This window comes from Artibeus jamaicensis, unplaced genomic scaffold (genome assembly GCF_021234435.1).
Source record: "Artibeus jamaicensis isolate MK-2021 breed Jamaican fruit bat unplaced genomic scaffold, CSHL_Jam_final contig_490, whole genome shotgun sequence".
NCBI classification, from domain to species: Eukaryota; Metazoa; Chordata; class Mammalia; order Chiroptera; family Phyllostomidae; genus Artibeus; species Artibeus jamaicensis.
In genome coordinates, this window is record NW_026521861.1 from 11,795,220 (window position 1) to 11,810,816 (window position 15,597).

Below are 15,597 nucleotides of genomic sequence, written 5' to 3' on the forward strand. Positions count from 1 at the left end.
TCAGACTTCTCACTACTCACTCTCCAAAATCACCAGTGTCTTAGATGGAAAAGCAAAAAGCCACTCTGTTAGAGAGAAGCTCGGTGCTCCAGGAGGCTTAAAATGTACTCCTGACCCATTTCCATCATTCTAAACCCTTCCCAGTGGTGTGCAGCGAAGGACCCCAAGTCCAGGAAATGTTAAATCAAATGTTAATGCAAATGTTACATCAAAACCAGAAAACACAAAATATGAAAATGTATCATGAAGTGGCAGTAATGAAATCAGAACTGGTTACAGGAATAAACCAGCGGGCCAACGAGAAGGACCTCAAGTCTGGAAATAGACTAAAATGCATAAAGTAATCTAATATAAAATAAAGGTAACAGAGTGAATTATTGGGGGAAATTGATCATGCAGTAATTGATGATGAAGCAATGGGCTAGTCACTGGGAGAGAAAGGACTGTTTTTCCTGACTCTCTCCTCAAACCGTACACATTGGGGATGGAGGAAAGATTTCTGTGCATACTAAATACATAGAAAAAAATTTTTAGAATATCTACTGGAACCAACCATGCCACTAATCAAATAAAGATTCAGAACTGTAAAACAGACTGTTTTTCAGAGCATTTTTATATTAAAAATTTTAATTTTAATACATTCTGCACTGACTCACTGAAGGAGCATTAATATGGAACTTGGCTTAGCAAATGATGAAGTCAGTCTTCCCACCCCACAGAGGAGCCTCTCTTAGTTAAAGGAGAGGGCCAGTCCCTTTGGCTCTGTGGATGCCAACCCTGACACCTGAAGGCCCAGGACACTGCTAGATCTTTGCACTGGGGGAGGAAGTGAATCAGAGTTCAAGTGCATTCTGACGTTCATTAACACCAAGCAAAATTTGTAGACTATACCTGCTTGAAGGCTTCTGTAATTAAATTTGTTTATCAAACCAACAGATGCTGTTTTTTTAAAAAATTTATTTAATTGTTGTTCAAGTACAGTTTTCTGTCTTATACTCCCATCCCAGCCCACCCCCCAGTGCTCTCCACCTCCCTTGTATTTCCCCTACCCTGCCTTAGTTTTTGTCCATGTGTCCTTTATACTTGTTCCTGTAAACACTTCTTCCCCTTTTCCCCTGAAATTCTCTCCCCTCTCTTTTCTGGTCCCTGTCAGCCTGTTCTGGCAACAGATGCTGTTTATATTGGGAATTTTTAGCAGATCAAATTGATCTGGGCTTAAACCTAACAAAGTAGTACCTTTTGTTTAGGTTAACCATGTTCCTCCAGAGGCTGATTTTAGTTGCTTTAAAAAATACGTCTTACTCATCTAACCCTCAACCCAACCCTCCGAAGCAGGCACTGTTGTTGTCGTCCTTGTCCACGTGGGAAACACACCCAGAGAGGCCATGCCACGGGCTCGATTTCCTAGCTAACCGGTGGTGGAGGCAGGACTCGAACCTGAGCACTGACCCAGGGCCCAGGCTCTCTGTTGCTGCATGAGCGCAGGCCCCATCTCTGTCGGCAGAAGTGGGTCCTGAATAGGACCCTGCATTTTCCAGCAGCCCAGACAGCGAGTGTGGTCAGACCTCTGTGGAACAAACACACACAACATCCCTAGGAAGGGAAGTACATGCTATGTCAGGATGAGCACACCCTACTAGTGTGTGTTCGTGCATATCGATAGTAAACCCTGGCTCGTTTCTAGGAAACCCACGCATTTGTGCTCTAACTGGGGTGTCCAACCTGCCACCTGTGGGCTGCCTGTGGCCCAGGGTGGCTGTGAATAGAGCCCAACACAAAATCGTAAATTTACTTAAAACTTTTTGTTTGCTCATCAGTTTTCATCAGTGTTGGTGTATTTAATGTGTGGCCCAGAGACGCCAAAAGGCTGGACACCCCCGCACGTCTTATAGTTTAAAAATGGCTGGAGGCAAGGCGTAGTTTCCCTGAGGCTAGGATTGAGTTTTGCTTTTGTTTGTTTTGTTTTTTCCCCATAGACTTCATTCCTTAGAACAGTTTTAGGTTTACAGAGAACTTGAGAAGACAGTGCAGAGTTCCAGTATATCCCACACCCAGTGTCCACGATTATTAACATCTTAACACATTAGTATGTACACTTGTAACAATGAACCAACACTGGTACATTATTATTAACTGAAGTCCATCCTTTATGCACTTCAGTCCAACCACATTTTCTTGGTTGTTACCTAATGTCCTTTTCCTGTCCCAGCCATTCACAGGACACCATACTGTGTTTGGTTTTCATGTCCGCCGAGGCTCCCCGGGCTAGGACTGAGTTTTAACTGCTTTATGCAGAGTCTGCAAAGGTTTGCATTGCAGCTCAGTATATGCAAGTGTTTGTACAAGCAGCCGATTACTGCGACAGCTCGTGGCGGTGTCTCAAGGTGCTGAGCACCTGTGTTTTCTGTGCCAACTGCAAGAGCCACTGCTTTGTCTCCTGCCAGATGACAAATTGGGTGCACCTGAGCATTTCTTCAAGCAACGCACATTTCACGGAGTTTCTTAAGCGGCAACCTTCTCTGCAACACTTGGCCAATTAAAAGACATGTTCGTGTTTAAGTCGTTCTGTTTTCACTTACTATGTCTCTAAGCATGGCTTTCACCACTCAGAAAATTTAACGTGACTGGAATTTTTTCTTCACCGTCAGTTTCCCATCCGTCAGTTCTTTCCCCTTTGCCTGTAAACATGCTCGAGATTCTTCCAGGTCTTAAAAAGCGAAGAAAAACATTTCTTGCAATCTAGTTCCTGTCTGATTCTCTTGTTCCTTTTACTGCTGGAATTCTGGGAAGCCTGGCCTAGCTAATTATTTCCATTTCCTCCCCATGCTTGAATTCCTGAATCCAGGATAGTCAGCCCTCCTTTCTCACTGCCAGAAATTTCTTTCTGAGGGTGACAAGTCCCAAGTACAGTGGCCTTGGTTCTCTTCCTTTTTAGGCTCTTGGAGCATCTGACTGATGATTCTCTCTTTTAAGTATTTCTCCTTTGTTTTTGTTTTTTTTTTTTTTGACATGAAATGATGGCGGTTTCTTTTTTCTCTCTGGCCACACCATTATCTTTTTTGTTTCCTTTCCTCCCAGCATGTCACTGTCCTCATTTCCCAGAATTGTCCCCACCTCTTGGACTTCTCTAAGACATCTTGCCTGCACATATATCTTTATTACATTATTGCATCTGTGTCAATAAATCTGACCTTCCTCTTAAGCCCCAGCTCCCATTTCCAAATGTCCTTGGACATTTCCAGCTGCGTGTCTCTCTGATGCATTTAACCTGCTGAAGTGCCGAGGCGCAACCTTGCTCCCCGGTTCTGCCTGAGCTTCCCCATTTCCTGTCAGGGCTGCCCCACTCCGCTCAGGAGCCCAGACTCGAAACATTGACCTTTTTCACCACAGCCTCTCTCTTCTCTCTCATAATTAACCAGCAAATTATTCCTTGACAATATCTTTCTGTGTTTCCTGCCCTGCTATTATCATTCATTCATGCAATCATTCGGCAAAACCGTATTTTTCAGACCATAAGACACACCTAGGTTTTAGAGGAGGAAAATAGGGGAAAAATTGTTGAAGCAAAAAATGTGGTAAAATATTTAAGAACATAAATTACATAATATTTCACCAATGTTAATGTAAACAGAACTCAACAGCAGCATTAACAACCATTATTCCTCCCAAATTTGGGGGAGGAGGGAGTGCATCTTATAGTTCGAAAAATACAGTATTTACTGAGCACTTACTATGTGCCAAATGTTCTACCAGCACATCTCTGTTTTGTATTCCTGTCTCTAGTTTGTCCCCCTAAGAGTTACTTCAACAGTGTTGCCAAACGCGTGTTCAGAATATTCTCCTCTGATTTTGCCACCTCCGTGCTCAGAAACACTTCACGGCTGACCTTAGCCTATTGCAAACTGGGGAGTACTCGGTAGAGCCCTAACACTTCCCTGGAGCTCCCCAAAGACACCAAAGTACGTGACTGTAATGGGAGAACGCACTTCAGCCAGACAGCTCGGCTCCCATTTTATGATAATGTTTTTGCAAAGTTTCAAAAAAGTATTGGGAAGTACTGTTGAAGCCTTTGCCTGAGATTAAGGCCCTCTTCAATCAAACTCTAAATGGCTTTCCGGGCTAATATGCTCCTAACCAACTACAGACAACCGCCTTTAAGCCAAGTTAGACTACCAGTTGTCACCACAGGAAATCAAGTCTGCCCCCCTGCAAGCCTTTGCGCACACCGTTCCGTTCCCCGGAATGTCCTTCCCAGGTGGAATTCTGCATCTAATTTTTAAAAGGTAGCTCGGTTTTCAAGAAGAGCTTTCCTTTTTTTCTGAAAAGTCTATGAACTTGGTTTCACGAATCTTTTTGGCACTTCCTAAAATACCCGCTTGATTTTATTATTTGTATTCATGCCTTTATGCCCTTCCATGTCCTCAGGAATTTTCGACTCCCTTGAAGGCAAAGTGATGCTCTAAATAATTTTCTACCCTCCGTAGTAGCTACTGCAGTACCTTACCTATAGGAAGCAATGGATGAGCAATGTTTTCCTATGGTTTTGCCCTGAAGGGGTCTGCATGAGTCTCTGCCAAAAAGAAAGAAAAAAATTGTGCAACTTTCTGTGTGTATTCACGTAAAAGACATCCAGAGAAAAGAAAAAGAGGAACATGAAAGGGAGGGGTGAATAAGAAAATGAGAATCACATGTACAAAAAGCATGCTTTCCTCCTTAGTACTACCCAAGGAAATAGGACGGGTGGTAATAATCCTTCTTTGCTTCATATTTAGTTAATGTTTTTTGCACCTTTATTTCGCATTCATGTAGGAGACGTTCACTCATTAGGGTTTGCAGTACCCTTGGAGATAAGAAGGGCCGCTGTGTTCATTAAGGAGACGGGGAAACTCAGATCATCAGTGGCTTAAACAGGGACACATGGCAAAGAAATAGAGCACAAATCACCAGGTGCTTGTTGCAGGATTCTGATTTCCAGCCTGTGACTCTTTGCAGTAGACATTGTCCCCAGAGTTATGATCTTTTCTTGTGCATAGGAACCTCACATTTGTTCCCACCACCCTCAGGATTCTAAGAGCACATTTAAACCCTGCTTTTAGACATTCAGTAACATCAACAGTCAGTGTTTTCTGAGCACGGACTGAGTGTATATTGCTATGTAAACACGGAGCTCCGACTTTAACAGAGGAAATCCACAGGGCCATTGTCTCAACAGATTCCACCAAGAATGTGGCCGAGGCAGGCGGCATGAATAGCAAAGCACTGCGGAACCAATACTGAGTATTCGAGAGATGCAGACGACTCCTTTCATGACTTTTTTCTGGCTTGTCTGTTTCACTCATGGGAGAGTGGGCAATTGCATCTTGCCTCCACGTTGCATCCATGTAATGTGTGCCTGCGAGCATCACTTGGCTTTTTCCAAGCAGAACGTATAGCTGATAACAAGCTGTTGCAGAGAAAATGAAGGTTTTTCTGAAATCGGTTCTGCTTGGGAACAGCTGACCAGATTCCATTGCTGAAATGTGGCTCTTTTGCTCTTGGTTGATTCTGAGTAATAGCTTCGCTTCTGTAGAAAGGAGATTTTATTTGAAGTCCATTCAGAGATTTGGCTCAACCAACTGGACCACGGGTCTCAGAAAATCTCTTTGGAACCTTTCAATAATAGACTTTGTCATCTCTCATTGCTGTAACACTTCATCCTTCACAGCGGGGCATAGAGAGAGTGTAGTTGTTCATTGTGTCCTGTGTTTGCCTTGACAATGACCTTTTTCCGCTTGGGATACAAATGGAATAAAATCTTTTATTTTTCTAATTAATTGCTTGAATTCCCACTTTCCTCCCTCAGCAGGAAGTCCAATATCATCTTGAAAACTTTCTTTTCTCAATCCAGGAACTTACTTGATCTGTGAGGCCTTGGTCTTGTTTGTAAATATCAGGGAAAGAAAGAACCGGAGACATTGTCATCTGCATGATGTCACTTTTGAAACCCGGTCTCACATAGATCTGTGCACACTACAGTGGTACCCTTGGCAGGCCAGGTCCCTGCTCAGGCTGCCGCTGGGCCACATGTTTAACTTCCAAGGTGCAGCAGGCATGACATTAAAATATTTCAATATCGGTATCACATGGGCATTAAATAATCCGCCACACACAACTGATAGAGCTGTAGAGAATGCCAGCGGATCATTAGTCCTGGGTAACAGTCCTTCTTAGTTCCTATGCCCATGATCAGCTCTTTGCTCCCAAAGACCTTTGACTGTGCTACAGTTTCTGAAAATAGAGGAGTTTCCAGACCAAGCCACGTGCGGGGCCAGAACCAGCCCACTCCCAGAGCTGTGGGAGGGCTGGATCGCCACTCCTGACACTCCTGCTTCAAGGTATTTTATTTCAGGGTTATTTTTAACTTTTATCAACTTTACAGGGAGTATTTACAATCTAGGGAGCAGAGTTGGTTTCCTTGACTTCCAGAGGGTCCGCAGGGTTGTCATAGCAAAATACCACAAATGGGGGTGCCTGGAAACAACTGGCATGTATTCTTACACAGTTCTGGAGGCCAGAAGTTCAAAGTCAAGGTGTTGGTAGAGCAATGCTGCCCCTGAAACCTGCAGAGGAGAAGTCTTCCTTGCCCTCCCTAGCTTCTGGTGGTTTGCCAGCAACCCTTAGAATCCCTTGGCATGCAGCACTTTGGTCTCTACCGCCATCATCTCAAGGTGTTCTCCCCTGGTATGCCCCTATTTCTGGGTCTCTCCTCCACTTGGTATAAAGATACCAGTTATACTGGGTTAAGGGCCTGCCCTACTCCAGGATGACCTCATTTTAACTAATTGCATCTGCAATGACCCTATTTCCAAATAAGGTCACATTCTGAGGTACTGGATGTTAGGATTTCAATATATCTTTTGGGAGGACAGAATTCAACTCATAACAGTGTCTGTAGTTTTTTTTTTAAAGGGTACTTCCCCTTTCCCAAAGTTCTTTATAGCTGGAAGTGACTCATATCGAGAGACAAAAATGCCACTTATTGTAACCTCAACCTAGGATAGTAGGTTCCTACCGGCCTGCATTTTTATAAACCACAGAACCACCAAGAAACTCCTTGTGGAGGCAAAGAAGATTTTCTCCAAGGAGATTTTCCGTTATCACCTGCACAGCGAATGTCTCCGGGGAGAAAACAAACAAATGAGCAAGTAACTGTACCCTACTGTACATCCTATTAGGCTTAGTTGATGAAAGAAATGAGTTACATAAAGGCAAGGATATTATCAAATGGGAGGTTTTCTCTGCTCTTCTGCCCTGATAGAACCTTGGAAAATTAAGTGAAGTGGCTGTACAGGTCACTCAAATGACAAGTGACAGAAGTGTGATGGAGAATGGCCACGCCTTGGGCTCCCACTCCCAAGGAGATGGACGGATGTGAGCGGGCACTGGCTGCTGAGTCCGAGGCGAAGGAAGCCTTTGCTCACCTGCCCGGGAGTACCTTTGTGTAGAATGAGTTTCGGTGCAAGTACTCTGATGAGGACGCACTGTCCGTGGCGCTGTCATACTTTTGGGGGCATTGTGATAAGGATGGCTTCCCCAGACAGCTCACCCAGACCTTCATGAGTTGCAGCCTCATCGCCGGAATGTTGCAGAGATTGGACAAGCTGCAGAAGCAGGCCTTTGCTAGTGCCCTGCTCTTTGGATCCAACAATAGCAGCTCCATGTCTGGACTCTGGGTCTTCTGAAGTCAGGAACTTGCCTTCCTGCTGAGTCCAGGTTGGCAGGTGGACTCAGGTTCATATACGCGGTGAAAACTACATCCTGGCAGCAAGGAGACCCAGATGCCGAGGACTTTTGCTGGAAGGTGACCTTCCACCCTGTGGACAAAGCCTTCAACCAGGACAAGATCTTCACACAAATTGCTTTTGCCATTGCCTAGCTTCCTACACCCGTCCTTCAGGGAGATGGGGGTCATTAAAGGAGACTGAACACTGGGGGAAAGAAGAATCTTCACATCTTTTTAGCTCTGACCACAAGACCAATCTGAATTCCATCCATCTTTCAAGACCCAGTGAAGTCCCTCAACTTTGACGACAATGGTTTTTGCCTCTCACTGAAGGGCCATCGATCTAGGGAAGTACAGTTAGAATGAGGTCGTAAAGGCTGGAACGAGAGCTGGAGGAATTTCAATCTTATTCAGCAGGCAGTGAAGACATTTTAAAAAGAAGAATGGCACCATGAGGATCGGACTTTTGGAAGACTGATCTGCAAGGTATAATCATGTGTGATAGAGGAGAACCAGGGACCCACTGGAAAACCAGCAGGGAAGTGCAGGGGGGAGGAAACACAGGGTGACACAGGGACGGTGGCGGAGGTCGGGGTGGTTCCAAGGTGGTCCCTTCGGAAGACAAGTCCCCTTTAAAGAAGGGGCACAAACAAGGGCTGCTGTGGGAGGGAAGATGGGTCCCACCCTGGAGCCGGGAGTGTGCTGTCCTGGTCAGGTGTCCCAGGACTGGGTCTGGAGATGGCTCACTGAAACTCTGTGCCATTTGAATCATATGAAAATAAATCCTCAGGAGGGTCCCCAGAACAGTCGACTTCTTGGTAAAGGTCTAAACTTGATTGTAATGAGAATATTTAAAGTCAGAGTTAAAACCCTTCTTAATATTCCATCATGAATTATATCTTTAATGCATTTAAAATTTTTTTCAAAATCAATTTTAGAGAGAGAAAAAAACATTGATTTGTTTACCACTTATTCATGCACTCATTGGTTGGCTCCTGTATGTGCCCTGACCGGGTTTCAAACCTGCAACCTTGGCGTATCAGGATGGTGCTCCAACCAGTTGAGCCACCTGGCCAGGACTAACATATTTTATTTTGAAAACTGTCTTCTAAAATTTTAGTTTATAGCATGACTACATTGTGTTTGCACTTATGTAAAAGAACTTTAAATATTTATAAGGAACCATGGGTAATTAATGTATATTAGATTTTTACTCTATGTCACCATCAATAAAACATAAAATGGAAAAAAAAAAGAAAAGAGCTTGCCTTTTATTTTTTATTTTATTTTATTTTATTTTTTTCTAAATTTATTTATCTTTAGAGGAAGGGAAGGAGAAAGGGAGAGAAACATCAATGTATGGTTGCCCTTTGTGCATCCCCTGCTGGGAACTGGCCTGCAGGGAACCATCTTGCAACCCAGGCATGTGCCCTGACTGGGAATCGAACCGCGATTGTCTGGTTCGCAGGCCCGAGCTCAATCCACTGAGCTACACCAGCCAGGAAGAGTTTGCCTTTTAAATAAGAGAACAGAGGTTTTAAGTTTGGCCTTTCTTGAGAATGGAAAAGCGTGTCCCATTGGCACACGTACCCTGGTGGGTGTGCCAGAGTCTTGTCATTCACGAAGTAACAGGTCACCCAGTGCCCTGGGCCAGGCCCTCTCGTAAGAGCTGGGACCACTAGACAAGTGGTGCCATTCTAGGGCTTGAAGTTGAGCCGACAATCTCATGGCACGAGAGCTGTGATGGAGATAAACAGAGGGGGCCATGGAGATGGCTAGAAGATGGTGGGCCAAGCGTGTCAAGAGACACCTTCAGGGAGGTGGTCCTGACCCCCATTATAGAGGACTCACGGCTGTGCTGGAGGGCAAGGTCCCCACACTGATAGCGGGAGCAAAAGCAGAGGGGAGGAGGGCGAGGATACCTGGGAAACTGCCAGTGGACCGGTAAGGGATGCACAGGGGATGGTGAGAGGGCGGAAAGGCTGGAGATGAAGACCGTGGACCCAATGAGAGCAAAATACTGCTCCAGCCAGAGTGAGGAAGTGGGAAGCTGGGAGGGAAGAGAGGGGATTCAAATTAGGGTTTCAGTCTGGGGAAACAGAGAGTTTTCTGCTTGTAGAAACCATAAAGGACCATTCCACTTCAGGCTCCTTGATTTGCAGATAAGGACAGGAAACCCAGACAGGCGACATGGTCTGCTCAAGGCCGCACAGATAAGCCTGGACTCAGGCTCTGACATCGAGGCCCCAGCTCCTACATCCCCAGCGAGGAAAACCAAGACTCTGAAAGGAAGAGTGACTTTCTCAAGTCACCGGGTCCGTCAGTGGCAATGTCAGGGCTTTGGACTCTCGGGCCGTGCTCCTGCGTCCACCCTGTGACCCACTGCTACAGACTCCATGTGTTCCTCCCAGTTCATACGTGGAAGCCTCATCCCCCAGGTGATGGTAGCTGGAGGTGGGACATTTGGGAGGTGATTAGGTCATGAATGGACTGGTACCCTTAAAAGGGGGACTCCAGGGAGCTCACTCGCCCCTTCTGCCATGTTCAGACTCATTGAGAGGAGCGTTGTCTGTGCGCCAGGAAGCAGGCTCTCAGAAGATGCCTTGATCTTTGGCATCTTCACCTCTACAATTGTGAGGAGTACATTTCTGTTGTTTGTAAGACGTCTATCTGGTCTGTGGTATTGTGTTCTAGCAGCCCAGACAAACTAACACAACCACAGAGGCGAAGCAGGTCGGAGAAACCGCGAGAACAATGCCACTGTGGTGCCTGAGATGTGGCTGCCAGGGGCCAAGGTAAAGGTGCGGAGGGATGGAGGCTCTGATGAACTCTGAGCCCAGCGTGTAGGGAATTCGATGAACGGGGATGTTAGAAATCCCCCAGCATGACAGAGAAGAGGACTAGGAAGCAGACTCTGGGGGCATCCGGGGAGATGAGAAAGGGGTCCAGAGGGAGAGGGGGGTGGAGACTGGGAGAGCGTTGTCAGTGTGGAACAGGAAGAAGGAGAGTCGGGAAGGGGCAGTCTGGGTCCCTTGAGGTCCCCTCGGACCCTAGGCAGCTTCACCAGAGGGATCACAGGGAGGGGTCAAGTACAATTCCTCAGCACAGAGTGTCAGATGGAAGTTCCACCCAGGGTGGTGCGAGGGAAGGTGCTATCGATCCAAAAAGGAAAAGAACATGGGTGGAGGCGGCAGGGAAGAGGCATTTGGGGGGGTGATTTTTTGGAATGCAGAGTTGAGGGCGGCCAAATCCGGGGACCCTGGATACCTGTGCTTATGACAATGTGATCTGATGGAGCACTTAACATGCCAGACCTGAGACACTTGTCAGTTTACCCCCTCAGATCCCTTCTGGGCACCTACAGCTATCCCCATTTCATAGTTGAGGTTAAGTAATCTACCCAGTGGCACACAGCTCATGGGTGGTAAGGCCAGGACTTGAACTTGGGCCGGCTCCTGAATCCCAGCTTGTAACTATTATACATACTATGCTTTCCCTCACCTGCCAAAGGGGTCAGCACAAGAACTCAGGTGATGGCAACTTCCAGCCCCAAAGTTATGGGAGGGTGTTAAGTTTCTGTACAACTTTCTCTTAGGACTTGAAAAAGGTGATATGGGTTCCCATCCAATCTCTGCCGTTAGTAACTTAGTGAATTAGGATAAATTAGTTAACCTTACTAAACTGACCTTTGCTTATTCTAGAGATGCTTTAGTGAAAGTAATAATCAAGACACGGGTGTTTGTAGAGTGTCCAGAGTGTTCCTATTAAAACATACATCACATCCTGTCATTGCTCTGATCCAAACCATCCAGCAGCTTCTCAACTCAGAATAAAAACTGCTCATCACAATGGCCTGCAAGACCTCGGCATACCTGGTTTTTGACTGCACCTGCGGTTCCTAGTTCTCCCTCCCTCACCTGCTCCAGCCGCACTCGGGTCTCCCGATGTTCCTTGGGTACATCAGGCACACTCTTTGCCTGGGGAATCTCCCCTCGGACACCCGCTCATGTATCTTCAGTCATACCCTCCCTCCCCATATTCATTGATCAAATGTCTCAGTGAAGCCTCACTCTCTCTCTTGTGTGAAAGGGTGCTTTCTATTCCCCTTCTCCACTGCTCCCGTTATCTACTGCTGTGTAACAAATCTCCGCCCAGACTCAGTGGGGTAAAACATCATCAAACATTTTATTTCTCCTGCTCTCTGAGGGTCACAAATTCTAGAAGGGTTCAGCTCGGGTGGCGTGCTCTTGCTTCTAGATGTGTTGTGTGGTTGTAGTCAGAGGGTGGCTAGAACTGGAACAAAGCAGGAGCCGGCTGCATCTCTCTTTACATACAGAAGTTTCTGTATGTAAAGCCCTCCACGTGGCCTCTCCGTGTGGTCTGAACTGTCTCTCAGCGTGGCGACCTCAGGGCAGTGGGCAGCTTCCATTGTGGCTGAGGCTTCACAGGTGAATGAAAATCCCAGCAACTAAGGTAGAAGCTGCATTATTTCATGTGCTCTAGCCTTGGAGTTCATATAGCCTGACCGTTGTGTATACTGTATTGGTTGAAATCTCCCGGAACACTGTCTAGTTTCAAGGGGAGGAAACAAATAACCCGACTCTTCATCGGAGAAGGGGTCCGAGTCACGAAGCAGCGAGAGCCCGTGGGATGGGACACATTGCCACAGCCACGTAGGAACAACTCAGCCGCCACCCCCCTTCACTCCCTCCTCCCCACTCACCTGTAATGGACTGACTCGTTTTTCTATGTTACCTGTCCCTCCACACTAAAATATCAGCCTGTTTTGTTCACTGCTATGTTACTCAATAAGTGCTTGTTGAATGAATGACTTGTGACTATTAATCTCAACTGCAGGTCTCTAGGTTAAATATTAACGTGGAACCATTTAACAGATGAGAAGGATGAGGTTGAGGAAAGGTCTGGCGACTTCTGCAGGCTCACTCAGCTACGCAGTGGAAGGGCTGGGTTTGAATGCACGCCTTGCTCTTTCTACTGCTTCAGGGGGCTTGTCCCACGGCTGCACCCCTTTGACTCCCCTCCACCCCGACCCAGCACAGAGACACACCACCACAGTCCAGCAGCAGACCGAAATTCGATTTTTCCCTGGTCGGTTGCACTCAAGTGGAGAGCAAAGCAGTTGCACTTTAAATCCCCTTATGGCAGACGTTTCCGAGCATGTTCAGGAGTAACCAGCACACTTTGCATTCAGATCTTATTGCTGGTTGGCTGCGAAAAGGCAATTAAATGAAAGGTTAGGCAGCTTTTTAAACAGCCAAGTCAAACTGTAGGCTTATTTGCGCCTTGCTGTCTTTATAGGCATTTTATCAATATTTATCACTATTCCCCTTAGGGATCCCTCAGAGCTGTGATATTTGAAATAATAAAGACTCTCCGCTGGCCCTTTAAAAGGTTCACGGTGAAACTGCACCATTAACATTCACGGGTCCTCATTTATGAGGCCGGCCCCTTATTTCCATATTCCTCACCGTTTCTCCAACGAGGATTTCACGTAATAGTGTTTGAAGGCTGAAGACATCAAAGCAAATTCTTTACCGTTTTTATCCTGGAAGAATACTCAGTATTTGTATAATTAAAGTGAACTCTTCCTAGAGAAAATGACAACTCAAATAATCTCAAACGTGCCTCCAAGAAAGACGCTGTCAGAATGACATTCAGTTGCACAGTCACATCCTCCGAGGCCTTTGTATCGCCTCCTGATTCCTTCTAATCTTCGAGGTTACACCATGGCTGACTCGCAGCACTTTTTCAATTGTTATGGCCTCCTTTCAGTGTGAATTCTGAGGGCGAGGGGTTCAATTTTTTTACTCTACAAAAAACACTTGGTAACAGTGTCTCTGCACTGTTGCCAAGAATTTAAAATAAAGGGACAAAATCCAAAACAAAATCTTCCTTGACTCCAGTTTTTCCACTGGCTACTATCCTATTTCTTTCTCTCTCTCTCTCTCTCTCTCAAGGTTTTTAGCCAATCTGGACATCCTCTGTCTCCATTTTCTCACTTCCATTTGCTAATGACCTCCAACCTCATTGTCAAATTAAAGGAAACTTGTCAAGTTCTGTTTATTTTTAAATTTATTTATCTTTAAGAGGGGAAGGGAAGGAGAGAGGGAGAGACATCAATGTGTGATTGCCTCTTGTGGGTCCCCTACTGGGAACTGGCCTGCAACCCAGGCATGTGCCCTGACTGGGAATCGAACCTCCATCCTTTAGTTCACAGGCCCGCACTCAATCCACTGAACTACACCAGCCAGGGCTCAAGTTCTGTTTTTCATTGACTGCCCCTGCCTATCTCCCCAGTTTGACTTCGTGCTTCTCGCTTTGCACCCTTCCCTTACCTAGGCTGTCTTCAGAGTAGCTGGACATTTAGTATCCTAATTCATGCAGATGCACACGGGGCTTGCTGAGACTTGAATGGAGAAGAGGGGGAGGCTGGGAGTCAGTCAGGCCGGGGCTAGGGAAACTGACCCACCTCCAGCGGAGGGCACCCCGCAGCTTCTGAACTTCTGAACTTAGTGTTCCGAAGGGCTTGGAAAAGTTGTGCTGGACACGGGCCAGTAGTGATTCTTGGGATCCAATCCGGCGTTCAGTAAGGATATCCAGGCGATGTCCATATTCATTCACTGAGACTTGACTAGGTGTCAGTTCTGGGTGAGGCATCGTGCTGGGCACAGGGGAGGCTGAGATAAGTAAACACAGTAACTTTCCTTAAATTGCTCACTGGAGAAGTAGACAGAAAAGAGGACAGACAAGTACCAAAAATATATAGAAAAACACAATTAGGCAATGGCCACAAGATGAATGTCATTGAGTTTCATCAGTTGCTCTTTCAGAGGTTTTATATGGGACCTATTAGGTGTTATACTGGAGAAACATGAATTGCTTTTCACAATTAAGCACATGAATAATTAAGTAAAATGCACTTGTATTTTTATAAACATCTGTTAAATACTTGAAAACCTGAGAACTCTTAAAATCTTGCCATGCTAACTTCCTATAAAACCTTGTATTTTGCACATTCCTTTATCAACACAAACACCAGTGTGTGCTTTATTGTTTAGTAAGTTTAAGCCTCACGTCCTTCCATTGTTTCATAATTACCTACTCCCATCCATTAATTTTCCCAAACAGAGTGAAATAAAAATGGCAGAATGTCTAACTACAAAAAGCAAATTTTTGACAGGCAGTATTCAGAAGTAGAAGGAAATAGTCACGATGAATATGATAACCAACAACATCTAATAATTTGACAGTATAACAACATCCATTATTCATTTAAAAAATTTAAGACCTTAAAAAATATGTCTGAAAAGGAAGGCATAAAAACTGTAATAAACCATTTGGAAAATAACAAGGACAGTATAATTCAGTCAAAGCTGTGTTCAATGTCCAATTCATAATCTTGCATAAATGCATATCATTATTTAAAGCCTAGGTTTTGGATTGGTTAGACCTGGATTCAAATCCCAATAATGGAAAACAGGAAGCTTGCAGTGAGGAACAGACTCCATAAAAAGTGTTGAGAGTAGCATCTGGCGTGAAGTAGGTACTTGACAAGCAGTGGCAGCTCTTGAAGGTTGATTTAAGGGTTACGGGTTTGTGTTGCAACGATGTAGCACAATTTTAAAAGTACACTTATGTAGCTTCCACATTCAAGAGCTTTGAAGTTATCTGACTGTGCCATCCCTGTCTTCATCTTTGCTCATTTGTTGAGACTAGATATCTGTGCCGCTAGCAGTCTTTAATTAAACCCGCACAGATTTTGTATCATTGGTTATGGGATAAAACACGGTTTTTGCTAAGATCATATTCTTGCT